The sequence below is a fragment of the Schistocerca serialis genome, chromosome 9 (assembly GCF_023864345.2).
Source record: "Schistocerca serialis cubense isolate TAMUIC-IGC-003099 chromosome 9, iqSchSeri2.2, whole genome shotgun sequence".
NCBI classification, from domain to species: domain Eukaryota; kingdom Metazoa; phylum Arthropoda; class Insecta; order Orthoptera; family Acrididae; genus Schistocerca; species Schistocerca serialis.
The window spans coordinates 27843560-27859491 of NC_064646.1; positions in this window are offsets into that span (position 1 = coordinate 27843560).

Below are 15932 nucleotides of genomic sequence, written 5' to 3' on the forward strand. Positions count from 1 at the left end.
TGGACTCATTCTTATTTATCGAGTAACATGAACTCTAGTACTCACAATTAAGTTACAAGTTGTTCTCCTGTTTGGATATTGCGCAACGGAAACGGAACCGCACATCTGACTATTAGTAATTTACACAACTCTCACTGTTCACTACGCACTGGCAATACCACATTTTCTTTCTTATTTAACGGCTTTGATCGACACGTGGCCATCAGACTGAATATGAATGGCGCACACATTATAAATTCTGGGTATCATGACAACATACTATTCGAAGGAAAAGGCCATCTATCTTTTTTCTTTTCACTATCTTATTTATTCCGATAAATTCTATAACATAAACACACTAATTCTATAACCTACAACAGTAACACATGAGAAATTCCGCCCAGTGGGCATGGCTTTACATTGGTGATTCTCTATCTTATGGTCTCGTAATTATTTAACGCTACAGTGCACTCTCTGGATAGGATGGTGTATCTTTTGCTATATCTCACACTTCGACTCTCACACCCTTCATCACGAAACTTTCCTCCAGACCGAGTGGTACAAAAAGGAACATGCATAACCCACTGCCTCTGAAACTATCTTGTTACTCTCTCATGCCAACCACACATACTTAAACTTCATGAAATAAATCATACTGGCAACATACAATTCAATATAAGGAATAGTCACAGCGTTATAATCACATCACTTTCAGCTTTCCCACTTCAATTAAAATTCATCCCAGTTTCACACGACACTGCCACACTTCGTAACTTTTCTTTCCTACTACGAACTCTGGAGGATATATGCACGTCTTCCTGTGCAATGCAAGTGGCGTTGCTGGATAGACGGCTGACTCACCTTGCTTCACTCTCAGAGTATTATAGTTTGAATCAAGTGTCACACGGAAACATAACACGCAAAGTAATATTAAGAACATATTCATCACACAAGCGAGTCCTCAACTGATACCATGGACGAGTACTTCTCTTTATCCTTTGTCTCATACACAGATTGAGACTCACACAGTACTCACCACGTGGAAGTACTCGTCTCTAATTTCAAATCCTGCGCACGCCATTTCTTAAATATTTCCAACTTATAGTACACACGCTAGTAATTCAGCTTAACTTAAGCACTCGGAAGTATTTCAACTTATTGCTACACGTGGTTTCATTGTGGCCGTTGGTCACTTCCGAAGATTACTACGATCCCCTCAATATTACCTGCCTGACATTTAATTCTCCCCACAAAAGTTCCTGAAATAGATAAATTATTATTCCAAACTGCTCTTAAGTATTTCACATGCATACCATGTCTCCACTCTTTTATCTTTACGAAGCACACCTAAGACAGGTCTTACCAACACTAGATCCAGCGGCAGAGTGTTGAAACATGGCCGTTCTTCAGGTCATCTCGCACTACCGTCGAGGTGGGGGAAGACCATGCTACCCATTGGTCAGCCACATTTCAGGCACTCAAAGCTCCGGTAAATTTCATCTCTTTGGTTCCACCAAAGGTGACCAAAAGATCGTCTCGAAGATGATCATATATTCACATTCACTATCTGCGGTTAGCAGACGACCATACATTCATTCAATACACAGATCTCACCAATCAGGACGTAGGGATTTATTTTGTGGGAGTGCACATGTGATCAATTAAATAAATAAATTGTCATTCTTTCCCACACTGGTATCCGGCTTCGCTGTATTAATTGAAATTGAGTTATTAATAGAAAAAATATGTTGTACTGACAAGAATAACGAAGAATGTTGTACCTATTTTCAATGTCGGGCGGTACTGTACCCTTTTACCACTGGCTACCCATGCAGAAGAAAATGGCACTGCACTATCCTTGTAATGTGAGGGTAGTTCCGAACATTTTTTTAAGAAAACTGTATTCGAACAAACCTAGCAAGTCATCATAATAACCAGGAGGAGACCTTAGCCCCTGGTGACCTCAAATAGACGACCAAATGCTGTTACTTTACCAAATTATTGACCCAGTTACTTCATTATTGTACTCTCCACAATCCGGAGTAACGTACACATACAAATTTACAGCAATCCAAATGACAAATAAAACATTACACCACACAAATAAAAAATAATGTTGAGATAAAAATTTGCTTAGTTACTGGAATCTTCGTTATTTTTATGAGTAATCCAAACTTCACTTACAAAATAAAAAAATTACTACTTTTACTCATGAAATTTTAAATAGCTCACCGTCCAAACACAGCAAGTAATCTGACATTCATAAATTGCGGGGTAAAAACCTTTATACAGCAAAGTCTAAATACAAAACAAAATCAACAAAAGAAAAACATTGCGTACACTAGTTACACGTAGAATGTCAGGCTCCATACCATTACTCTAAAATATACATCAAACCTACAGAGAAATAAAACTGAGAAGTAAAACAATGAAATATACCACAACTTACGTACTGGTTACGTAATATAGTTCATCTAAGACGTCATGTCATACCTCATTAACTATCATCACTTAAGCAATTGCCACCACTACTCGGCTGTGAGTTTACCCTTATCCTTGTCCACCAGTACAAATACTTGCTGCTGAGCTAATCAGTCTATCAACTTTGATCAATACACACAGTAAATAGTTAGCAATAAGTGCTTGAATCCACCAGTAGCTCTCGTATCTTACTCTACTTCTCATTTCTCTGTTGTTACACATTTAGACAACAAGAACTTGCATTTCGACTAGCCTTCGTTACACTTTAATGTGAAATATCACCACTGTGAGAATGCAAATAAGTGGCTTCAGTCAACACACTAACAATATCATTACTGTCCACGACATCAAAATGCATCAGTTAATTCTGATATTTGTTGTGCAATGAAAACTCTTGTCCCCTGTGACAACCTTACTGACCAATGCAGCAAGAGCCGTATCATTAGTATTATGCCACTGGCTAATAATTAAGGCATCATTGTACCAAATATTCACTTAAACATGCTACGTGAACTTAATAACCCAGAACAAACAACAACAAAAAAACACTAACTATTCTACACACAAATGTTATTGAAATACAATTACACTTGCTGTCCCTCCAGGAATGAAACATATAAAAAAAATTTACACAATTACAAGTACAAATACATTATTCTCTATCTTGCGAGTCACACGGAATCATTTAATTCTGTGATTTTCTTGGGGTCAAAAAGTTGCTGATGGTTTTCCTAGAAACACTGTCTCGGTGTCAAAGCTCTCCCATGGTTACCCGGACAAAAGTCTTTAAGTCACTCAAATCAGCATTTTGAACACATTAAGTACAAATGTCATAGTCACTCTCAGAGTACCATCTACACGAATCTAGTCGTCCAGAAATGGCCCTGCAACTACTATTATCCACGGTCCTGCCCTTTCACTTCATGGTGTAATTAAAAGTCATAAGTTCCAACAAACAGCACCTATTCCTGCACCAATTAAAGAAATGTCTCCTGCTACAAATGTCCCACTTTAGTTTCTTGCGTTCATACAATAATTAGTCACCAAACGACAACTGTCCTCTTTAAGTATACCAAGTGTCCCACATGCATTTTGCAAGGCACACTTAACAAGTCACTGCCAAAAGTTTATGGATCCCACCATTCAGTGGTCAAGACAAGACAAAACAATCGTCCTGTCTGCTAAAGACAAAATCTTTTCCACCACTCACATCGTGGAAACACCAGTCCTTCACTTTCCGCCTTATGGAGACATACGAGCAGTCATCTTGTTTCACGGCTCCGCAGTCCAGTACTAGTTAATAGTTGCTGTTAAAAAATGCCCGCCGGACTCTGTCGCGCGTCGTTCATTCTGCCGTCGTTCCGCCGCCGCGCGAGCTGTTGAGCAGAAAAAAACCACCCGCTGTTGCCTCTGCGGGATACTGTCTCCAGTTGTAAGGGTGGTGCAACTTATGAATGGCAGCCAGTGGTAGGTGCGTGTCGCCCAAGGCCATTGACCTGTTGTAGCGGGCGCGTGGAGTGTACCCCGACCGACAGTGGAGTGGGGAGCGCAGCGGCTTTGTCATCTCTGCCATGGCGACGTCAGCTTGGCCTCCCACTAGCGGTATGGGTGTGTTCTGCGTAGCACCTCAGTGCTACGACACCCAATCAGTCACACCCTTCCATGCATCTCACAAGATTACAGACAAAAGGATATTTTTACAGTAATTATATACTCATTGATTACATGTATGATCTATTAGATAAATTGGTAATAAAAGAATCTTTGTTCCAAAAAACATAAAATCATACATCCTAGTTTTCTACACATACAACATCAACATTTATCCCTTTTCTATATACAGCCCACACTTGTGCTATTGATTGTACCAGTCATCCCTCATACATAACATGAAAGTGTCAAAAAAAAGGGAATAAGAAACAATTTTTACATAATTACGATATCAAATAGTAGACTAATCTAACATCCTATCACAGTGAAAATACTAGAAACTGTTGATTCTAAAACTACAATATACAATGAACCTTGGTGCTTGTGACAGACTGAAATTAATACCCCTTGAAAATGTTCTAACAAAAAAAAAAAGAAACAATCTATACAGCTAATGATTACCTACTACATAATGTTAAATAGTAAACTATTTTAACATCCTAACACAATAAACATTTTAGAAACTGATGACTCTAAATCTACAACATACAATGCACCTTTGTGCTTCTGACAGATAGAAATTAGTATCACTTTACATATTTTACCTTTTATTATATATTACAACATTTCTAGGACATGTATGTACCATCCACATGACGTCATATCCTGACCTGACATCGAGGTTCATCCAAATCAAACGATAAAGCACAATAATGTTTTAGTTATGGATCGGTAGCATACCCTTTACAGGAGTGTGCGCATTGATCACACTACTCTACGACTCTCACTCAACTGACACCACATTTTCCTTCTCATTCAAGCCATTAATACACCAACAGAATAGGTCTAGAAGTCAGCTAACCTTAACACCACCACACGCACGTCAACATACCATACCTTTACTTCCTTATACTCAACCACATAACACATGGAGTTGTTTCGGAGATAGCATTCCAGTCTCCAATTACGTCCTTTCACTCTGGCACCTCTCTCCATTGGCTTACCTCTGCATTCACTTTACCGATTATTCATCATGCTAAATATCACTTTAGAATTGCGACATTTCATCTAAGAACAAAAAATACACAAATTATTCATCCTGCAAAATAACTGTTCATATCCTTGGTACCGTTTTGATTAGTTATACTGGTACCAGGCTTCAACAACAACAACAAAATTTATTTTTTTCATATAGCAAATGTTATGGTAAGAATTAGATTTACACTTATATTACATCTTACGTCAGTATTCCACAACGTTCACCATCTGGATCTCATACTCCCTTTCTGTCCTTTCACGTTGTGCAGTTGTCCTCATCTCTTCATTCGTATTTCGGCTCTCCGTCCGTCGATTACTCCATCATTTCCTGGTCTTCCTTCGCCATTCGCATCAATCTCGATTGCAGCATACACAGGCCTCTCTGTAACATACCTCTAAGACATCTCCACATTATTAGTTCTACTCACCTTTATTTACCACTGTTTCATCACGTCGAATCTCTCTTTATTAATCACACTACTTCACGTCGCTTCTCTCCTTAAATATCACATTTATCCACTACTATTTATCACGTCGCTTCTCTCTCTGTCTACCATCTTTATCCACTCATTAATCATCACGTTGTTTCTGCTTGAACCTTATTCACATGACAAAAAATACGTACATACACCACTCCGTCGAATCCTGTTCATGACTCATTCAACCAGTCTATTCCGTCGTACTTCCTGGCATCCCACCTGAAAATTCTTATGTTCGATTTGACCTTACACAACGTTACACACCACAAATAAATACACTATCTACCATAAATTGCCTACTTTCGATCTATCTTTAACTTTTCCATAATTTGATGTTAGAAATGTGATGAAGCCCACGAGATTGTTTTCCCTTGATCGTCTCAATCAGTACAGCATTTTCATGGACAATCCGCCTCACTCTGAATGGTCCACTATACACCGTAAAGAATTTGCTAGTTAGGAATCTGTGCTTCTTTGATAATCGATGAGTTTTAATTAGTACTTTGTCTCCTACTGCCAATTCGATCTTACGGATCTTTCCTTTCTGCTTCTCCTGCCCATCCTTAGCTGTTTTCTTAATACGCTCTATCGCAACCTTGACAATTTCTGTGTGCCTCTGCTTTCCTGATCGCGGAAAATCTACCAGCTCCCTGACTCGATCTGGTTGTAGTTCATTCTTTCGTACCGTAATTGGTGATAAACCAGTTGCTCCATGTGGTAGCTCATTGAGGATTTCTGAAAATCTTTGAGAAAAATACTCCAACTTCTATGTTGCCTATGGCAATAGATCTTACACAACTTTCCCAGTTCTTTTACCACTCTTTCACTGGGGTTACTTGCAGCATGATATCGGGATATGAACACCGGTTTTATCCTTCTTCTCTTCAGTGTGGTTAGCCATGATCTGAGTCATGGCGGCTGCAGTGTAACACGTGTTAAGTTCGGCTCGCGAAATTTAGTTGAATTCGAAGGTGTTCTCGCAGGTGGTGTTGTCTAGTACAAGTGGAAATCGTGAAAACAACAGTGTTCTGTGCAGTAGTGCTATTTTTTTCTGTGCTCCGCCAATATCTTCGAGAAAATGGTAAACAGAAGAGTGAACAGCAGCGCGTCCAGCAGCGGGGAAGCAGCAGGTGCGGCGGGTCTGCTCTTGGCGGAAGGTGCGGCCGCGGCTCCCGGTATAGCGGAGCTGGTCCGCTCTGAGGTAAACGCTGCGCTTCGCGATAAAAACAATCTCGATCTGATAGCAGGCACTATATCAGATACTGTAACGGCAGCAGTATTGGCCAAAATGCGTGAAACTGTTGAGGCCAATACTGCCGAAATTACAGCACTAAAAAAGTCTGTGTCAGAATACGAGAAAAAGGCACGAGAGTTGGAAGTCAAACTATCTGCCGCAACTGACGAACTAGAACAGTACCAAAGGCGAAATAGTCTACGACTGTTTGGAGTAGTAGAAAATAAGGAAGAAGACACGGACAACCTGCTTATACAAGTTGCACGTGAAAAATTAGGTGTTGAAGTGACCAAGGCAGACATTGACAGGAGCCATCGGGTGGGACGAAAATTACCAGGTGCCACCAAACCTCGTCCAATAATAATTAAATTTGTTTCGTACCGAAAAAGGGCAGAGATCTTTACCCAGAAGAAGAAGTTAGCAAGGACAGGGCTCACAATAAGGGAAGATCTGACACATGAACAGCTAAAGATTTTAAACAGTGCCATATCCCATTTCGGTCTTCAGAATGTGTGGACTCAGGATGGCAGAGTAATCATTAAGACAGCAGCTGGAAAGAAGACAGTCACAAACATGACAGAACTGAATAGTATTAAGTGAAGCTACTCGAGCCAAAAGTGCAAACTTAACACCATTTGCAATTGTAACAGCCCCAATACTCAGATATAGTCTTGAATTGTATTAATTTTTTAATTATACCCATATTTGTACCTTCAACTAATTGTTTTTGTAACTGTATTAACTTTTCACTATTTTTTTGTGTCTGTAGCTCTAACCATTACTTAATTTTAGTTACTGCTAATTCTTTTTTTCATTTTCTCAGTTTATTCTCTTCGATTCTGAAATAGTTCTATTGCAATTATTAGTCTCTCCTTTAGTTCATTAATCACCCATCTCTTCGGTTTAAATTGTTCATAACAAAAATCACTATCAGTATCACTTTAGCAAATTTCAATCTAATTGTAGCTTCCTACGATAATCACTACCAGTTTCACATTAGTAAATTTCAATTTAATTCTAGCTTCCTACGATAATCTATTAATTACTAAGCTTACTTCTCTCTGCTGGCAGCATCGGCCTCTTAAATCACCCCCTTCTCCCTTATTTCCACCCTAAGCTGTTTCAAATACGCTAATTACATTTCTCCTCGTACGACAGAGGATACACAGTGACACACAGCCGTCACTATTTTGGTCATATTCTCCTTGCACAGAATACCAATAATCCATTTTCTATACTCCCGCAACCTCAGGAAATCTTTAGCAGGCGCCTTTCTTTCGGCACTCGCGGTGTCACAAACAGGGCGTGCAAAATCTCGGACACCCCTGTGTTATGTCACTTGGCGGAAGCAGCGGCCAGTGCCCCTCGCGGCTGGTAGTGCCTAACAAAGGGACAAACCAGTCTGCCACCCTACTCCAGGCAGCTCGGCAGAACTCGTCAGAGCTTTTAGCAGCTCACTGCAACGTCCAGTCTTTACCTGCGCATAACGAAGAACTTAGCCTCCTCTTCAACCAACTAAACTACCACGTAATCCTCTTATCCGAAACGTGGTTGAAACCACACATATCCTCTGCATCTTTTCATCTCCCAGGGTACACATTTCTTAGGGCAGACAGATCAAAAAAGCGAGGTGGCGGGGTCGGCGCGTATATACGAACAGATCTCAAAGCGAAAGTCTTATGTACGTCAAATCCTGCTGAAGAAAAAGAGGCTGAATTCATGTTCATTGAAATAAATATACAAAGTCGGAAATTCTTGACTGGCGTCGTGTACAAGCCGCCAAAAATAAGCTCAATGAGTTCTTTCCAGTCGGAATTACATTCACTTCAGTGTCAATACGAACATGTCATCGTAATGGGTGACTTGAACATAGACCTGCTAAGAGACACTCCCTCCGCAATAAACCTAAGAAGACTGTTTAGTTGCAATAGCATGAACATTCTTCCATTACAACCTACACACCATACAGCGCACAGTCATACTCTTATAGACGTAATCGCAACGAAACAGACTGACAAAGTAAGAGATGTTGGTCAAACATCGGCCCCTGGCCTCTCAGCACATGATGTAATATTCCTGGCCTACTCTGTGCAGCCCCCAAGGATCAAATCGCGTTACATAACTTGTAGGAACATGAAACGTATTGACCTTGACGCTCTAACAGCCGATTGCTCAGAAATCCTATGGCATCAAATAATCAGAAAACCCACAATCGACGGCAAAATTAATGACCTTGGTGATAAACTCACTGCCCTCTATGACAAACATGCACCTGTGCGCACAATCCGTGTAAGAAAATCTCCTGCTCCATGGCTGACAGCTGAATTACGTCAAATGATGACTAATAGGGATGCTGCCCACAGGCGTTTCAAGGCAGATCCGAAACCCGAGCGTTTCGAAGAATACAGAAAGCTACGGAACAGAGTGAAACAATGCATTCGCAATGCTAAAATCAGGCACGCTCGCTCCCTTGTATGCAGCGATCTGACGCCCACGACTCTATGGAAGAATCTCCGTAGCTTGGGGGTCGGAAAGGCAAAATCGGAAACTACTTTTCATGTGTTTGCTAACGAATTAAATGAATTCTTCTCTGCACCTCTGAATACCAGCACAGCTGATAATTACCGTCCACAAGAATCCCCAAACAGGATAACTAACAACGATACCTTCCATCTAAAACATGTAACAACAAATACGGCAAGAAAAGCAATAATGAGAATCTCTTCTGATGCAATAGGCAACGACAGTATCGGTATAACCATGATTAAGAATGTTGCCGATATCTTAGTACCTGTCTTAACTGACATATTTAATTTTTCCCTCGTGAACGGAATATATCCTACTGCATGGAAAAGAAGCCTAATTCGACCCATCCCTAAGATCGAAAACCCGCAACTGCCTAGTGATTACCGACCAATTAGCATACTGCCTGCTGTTTCCAAAGCACTTGAATATATTGTTCATGACCAAATCACTGAACACTTGCATGAATTCAGCCTATATGACAAATTTCAACCCGGTTTCCGTAAACATCACAGCACAAACACTGCTCTAATTAAAGTAACTGATGACCTGAAATATGCCATCGACAATCGAAAGGCAACAATATTGACGCTACTGGACTTCAGCAAAGCTTTTGACACTGTTAACTTTGACATATTGCTCAGAAAAATGCAACAGCTTAATTTCTCTGATAGTGCAATGAGATGGTTTGAAAGCTACTTAAAAGACAGACAGCAATGTGTTGTCTGCGTAAATGAAAAATCTTCCTGGAAACATGTTTCCTCGGGAGTGCCACAAGGATCAGTCTTAGGACCACTTTTGTTTTCTTTATATGTCAACGATATTTCGTCGGTTCTGTCCTCCTGTAAATATCATTTCTATGCCGACGACCTCCAGCTCTACCTAAGCGTCAGACCTGAAGATGTAAACACTGCAATCGCTCAGATGAATGATGATCTGTCTTCAGTAGTGAGATGGGCGAAAAACCTGGGGCTTAAACTAAATGCAAAAAAGACGCAAGTAATCTTAATAGCCCATCAGAAATTAATAAGTTCAGATTTTCGCGAACGGCTACCTCCTATTCTGCTCGACGGTACTCCAATACCATATCAGAAAACAGTGAAGAACTTGGGTGTAACTTTGGATGAGCATCTCAACTGGGCGGAGAATACAGTCGCAGTGTGCCGAAAGACGTCTGCTTGTCTCTATGCTCTCAAAAAGTTTCGGAACATATTTCCACAGGACTTGAAACGCCAGCTCGTGCAAGCACTCGTTCTACCGAACCTCCACTATTGTGATGTGATTCAACAAGGCATGAGTAGTGAAAACAAAAGACGGCTAGAGCTAACCATGAATGCCTGTGTGCGTTACACCTGCAACATTCGCCGATATGATCATGTTAGTGCTTCATACTCCGAGCTAGGGTGGCTGCGGCCGGACAAATTGCGTGACTACCACACTCTATGTCTACTCCACCGACTCCTCATCGCGCAAGCACCCCAGTACCTTGCTTCAGAGATTAAAAACCTGTCATGTCATCATAATCGAAACACGAGGTCACTCTTATTTGGTATCCTAACTGTGCCCACTCACAAAACAAAAACTTTTGCAAACTCCTTCTCAGTTGCCGCTGTCCGCCTATGGAACAAACTGCCCCTTACCTTGCGCAAAATTCGATCTCCTGCTGCTTTTAAGAAGAAGTTGAAGCATTTCCTACTATCATCCTCACAAAGTTCTCCACAAAATTAATGTACAAGGACAATCCCCTCATCTGTCAAATAGCAAAGCTAGCGTCTCCTATCTTGCTCCTGAGATGCCTTCCTCTTCATCTTTCTCTATTAGCCACGCAATCTTCTTTTCCTTTATATTTCCTTAATTATGTTTCATCATGTCTCTATTCTTCTCCTCCCTTCACCATGAGTCTCCCTCATACTCCGTGCTGCCGGCACTCCTATCTAAAATCTGTCTCTTCAATAATGTCTAATTATAACAGTACTTGTGACCTAAGAATATAAACTCTATATGTATGTATTTTTCCAGGTGTACCTTTCAAATTGTTTATTTCACTTTTTGTACTAGATGTAGTTTAACATGCCTACTAAAACATATGAATGTAAAATAAGTAGAATGCCTGGTTAGATGTAAGAGAGGGCCTGATGGCCCTAATCTTGCCAGGTTAAACAAATCAATAAATAAATAAATAAATAAATAAAATTGTCTGGATCTATATTGTGGTCCATTGTCAGCTATGAACTTTTCTACAGTTCCTACTTCTCGCAAAAAGTTTTTAACGATCGCTGCTGCTACTGTCCATCCCGTCGCATGTTTCAATGCGGTAAAAGTCACATACTTTGACACCAATTCCACTGTTACTAAAACATATCTATATCCCTGCACTGACTTAGGTATCGGGCCAAACAAATCTGTTGCTCCGAATTCCCTCAATCGACATGGCACTATCGGAAAAAGCGGTGCTTTGCATGAGATAGTTAACGATTTTGCCTTCTGGCACAATTTGCAACTACCAAGCACGTTCTTGATCCTCCTCTACATACTAATGAAATAAACTGATTCCCTTAACTTCTTACAGCATTTCCTTGCCCCGTAATGCCCGCAACTTAGGTGCGTGTACCAGATCAGCTTGCTGACTATTTCATTTGGTATACACAACACCCAGTCCTGTGTGTTCGGATTTCTACGGTAGAAAAGGACCCCGTTCTGAATTGTATAAAAGCGCGCTATATTGGCATCTAAGTTCGCTCTAACTCTGCCCTTCACCACTCTCCATGACGCGTCTTTATCCTGCTCTTTCGCGATATTTATGAGTACCGCCCCTATGTATTTCTCGAACGGCACGCCCTGCATATACAATATATCATATCTGTTCTCGTTTACCTCCTCATCAAAGCATTGACCATGACCTACTGTGTTCCTTGACAACGCATCTGCCACTATATTCTGTTGCCCAGGAATATACATGACCGTAAACGGAAACTCCTGTAAATAGAGTGCCCACCTAGCGAGTCGTCTATGGTTAAGTTTGGCCGACATCAGAAACTGTTGTGACTTGTGGTCAGTATAGATTTTAGTATGCCTCCCATACAAATAGTATCTAAACTTACTAAAACCCCATACTATTGCCAAAGCTTCAAGCTCAGCTACCGTGTAATTTCTCTCAGCTTTGCTAAGCATTCGGCTCGCAAATGCAGTAGGTTGTTGCATTACTTCTCCTTCTTGCTCTTGCTCTTGGAACAATGTTACCCCAAGTCCTCTACTGGAACTGTCTGTGGCCATACAAAACTCTTTTCCTAGGTCTGGATGCCAGAGAAGAGGTACCGATAGCAGTGCCTTCTTTAACGCCTCATACTCTTCCTGCTCGACAAGGTCCCAATTCCATACCGTTTTCTTTCCAGTCAGCTGACATAGTCTGGGTGTCGCTGCACCCCTAATCTTAATAAACCTCCTGTAAAAATTGATTAATCCTAAATAACCCCGTAGCTGACGTTTTGTTCTTGGCACCGGAAAATCTCTGATTGCTTCGAGTTTGTCTGTATTTGGTCTTATTCCCTCTGGTGTCACAATGTGACCTAGAAACTCGATTTCTTTTTGTCCAAATTCTGACTTTCCCAAATTCACGGTTACCCCACGTCTCTCCAATGCACCGAGCAATATGCTTAACGTTCTATTGTGGTCTTCCCAGTTTCTTTCTCCTATCAGGACATCATCCACGTACTGTGTTACCTTATCTTTTACTTCATTAGGAATGACAGTATTAAGCGCTCTGATAAATGCCGTGGGTGATACATTTAACCCAAATGGTAGTTTCCGGAATTGATGCGATTTCCCGTAGCACAAGAAAGCAGTGTATTTTCTACACCCCCTATCTAACTCCACCTGCCAGAAATTCATTCTCAAATCAACTGAGCTGAGAACTCTGATCCCGTGAAACTTTTGTAGCAATTCGTCAAGTGTCAGTGGCCGATCTGTCTCTGGCTCTATTATCTTATTAGTCCTTCTTGCGTCCAAAACTAATCTAATTGACCCATCCATTTTTTCAACGCAAACTAAAGTGCTGTTGTACGGACTGGATGCTGATTCGATAATCCCTTGTTGTAGCATGCTTTCGATCTCAGCTTCTACTCTGTCTTTGTACACAACAGGTATCGGGTACACTTGGGCCCTAAACTGTTTATGAGACTTGACCTTGAATCTATACACAAAATTTCTTATTGCACCCGCAGCATGTTCTTTGCTAGTCTATAAATGTAGGCCTATACAGTGGGAACAGAAGCAAGGCATGCTATCGTATCTTGTGCATGTCAACAAAGGGAATGATTACTGAAATGTCAAAGAAACAGAACAGCAAAGAAGTATACCTCCACGAAGAATAGAGTTCTTGTTTTATTAGATTGTCAGCGCATTGGTCTCACTGTAGTTTGCTCATCTTCTCACTTTTAAATCTCACCTATTCAGTGTGTGGCCAGAAACAGCAACTTGCAGGATAAAAAAAAAACTATATAATTTTTCAAACATCTTCCAGCATTTTGGAATGCTTTAAATGTGACGAAGGGAATGCTCTCAAACGCCTAAGACCCCTTAAGATGGATATTTTACTTTAATATGAATATGAGTAACATTTTAATAATGATAGCCTAACCCCGATTAGATTTAGGCCTGTCTTCCCAAGTAGCCTATTGGCTTCATTTCCCGGAATTTTTCTCGCCAGTACATATGTCAGTTTATCAGCAGCAACCAAACATATCACAATTCGGATGTACGTCTACTTTGACCAACTGTTTTCTTTTTTTATTAGGATTTCATTTTGAGGTATTCAGAGTATTTAAATCTATGTCATACTTTGTGATATATGAAAAATTAATCATTTAGTTGTTTTGTTTTCATGTTCCTCGTATCACTTGCACGTTAAAAAGTAATGTTGTTGTACGAGTCATTTAGTATTAACATCTTTTTGTAATAATGCCTCCTTGCTGATAATTTATTAGTTTTTTGTTTTTTAATAGTAGACAGACAAATTTTCGTCAGAAATTCCTACCCGCAACCATTTACGCGTTACAATAATAGATAGTCTTTTTTGGAATAAGAGAGTTTGTCAAAAAGAAATATTTTCAGTATGTATTCAAATTTTACTTCGCTGTTTGTCCAGAATTTTATATCACTGTATAAGTGATCAAAACTTACGGTTGCAGCATTGTGAAAACCCTCTTTGGGATACAGATTCGTAACTAATGTCATTTTTTTCTTCTGGTGTTGTAACTATGTACATACTCGTTCCTTTTGAAGTGCAGTGGATTATTTACAACAAACTTCATAAGGGAGTAACTGTACTGTGAATCGGATAGATTGTTACTTACACACTAAGCAGCAGGCAGGAATGACGGAAAGCGTGTTAATATAAGTTTTCTACCAAATCCTTACTCAGAAAGGAAACACACCGTACCCCCCCCCACCCCCCCCCCCCACCCCCCCACACATTCATGCAATCATACACACAGAACTCACACACACATGACTGCTGTCACTGGCTATTCAAGCCAGAATATTTTTTTTTAACAAAGGAGAAATCTGAACGATGAATAATTACGGGTGAGAGAAATTTATGGCATGAGACGCTGCACGAATTAAAAGTGCAGTCACGTAACCGTCTATTGTGGGGGGATAAACCGTTGATACAGTGTGGCTCGGATGTCTGAGCGTTTGCTGTTTGGAAGGCAATTAAAAACACAGGAAAGGACAAAAGTAAACAGCACAACCATAATTAATATACGTAAAATAAAATTTTGCTTGAACGGTTCCAATTACTAATGAAATTTGATTCCTTTAGACTTGAGATTACTAACGGATCGGTTACGACACTCATAAGCGACGCAAGCCGACAGTTTTGATGAAACATCTACGTCTCCAAACAATCAAAGCACCTGTTGCTATCTGGGATACGACCGCAAAAATCGATAAATATCCTGAACGCCCGAAACTGGGGACGGGCAAATCACAGGGACGTCACAGCAAAGTATCAGCTTGCTGAACCATGGAGGTACAAATGCGATAAACCTAATGTTTTGGGCTATGTAAGATGGCGAACGTCTGCTGCAAGTTTGTGACGTAATGGCAGTTCCCTTCTTCTTTTTCTTCTGTGGATATCGCCCTCTGATTAAAATTTAAAAAATGTATTTTTATATTTACTTATTTATGTATTTGGCCTCCGGTAGCTAACAGCTATTGAGCCGACTGAACGTTAAGTGAAAGAAATGTGGAACAACCATACATTGATGATATAGCAGCGAAACAAATATAACAATACTAACGATTAAACCACAAGTTAATACATAAAAGAAAATATAGGAACACTAGAAATACAACTGTTCAGAGCCTAATAAAATGTACAACAAGAAAACGGGCGATCAGTGTTGTAAACGAACATGTAACGGCAGTTGGTTCTGTTCTTGTTCTTGTCTTGACGACTTAAGATCAACATCGGACGTTATTGTAATGACGACGTTCAAATAAAACACGTACTCCAAAGTTAGATGAGACTGATTTATCTGCCAAGA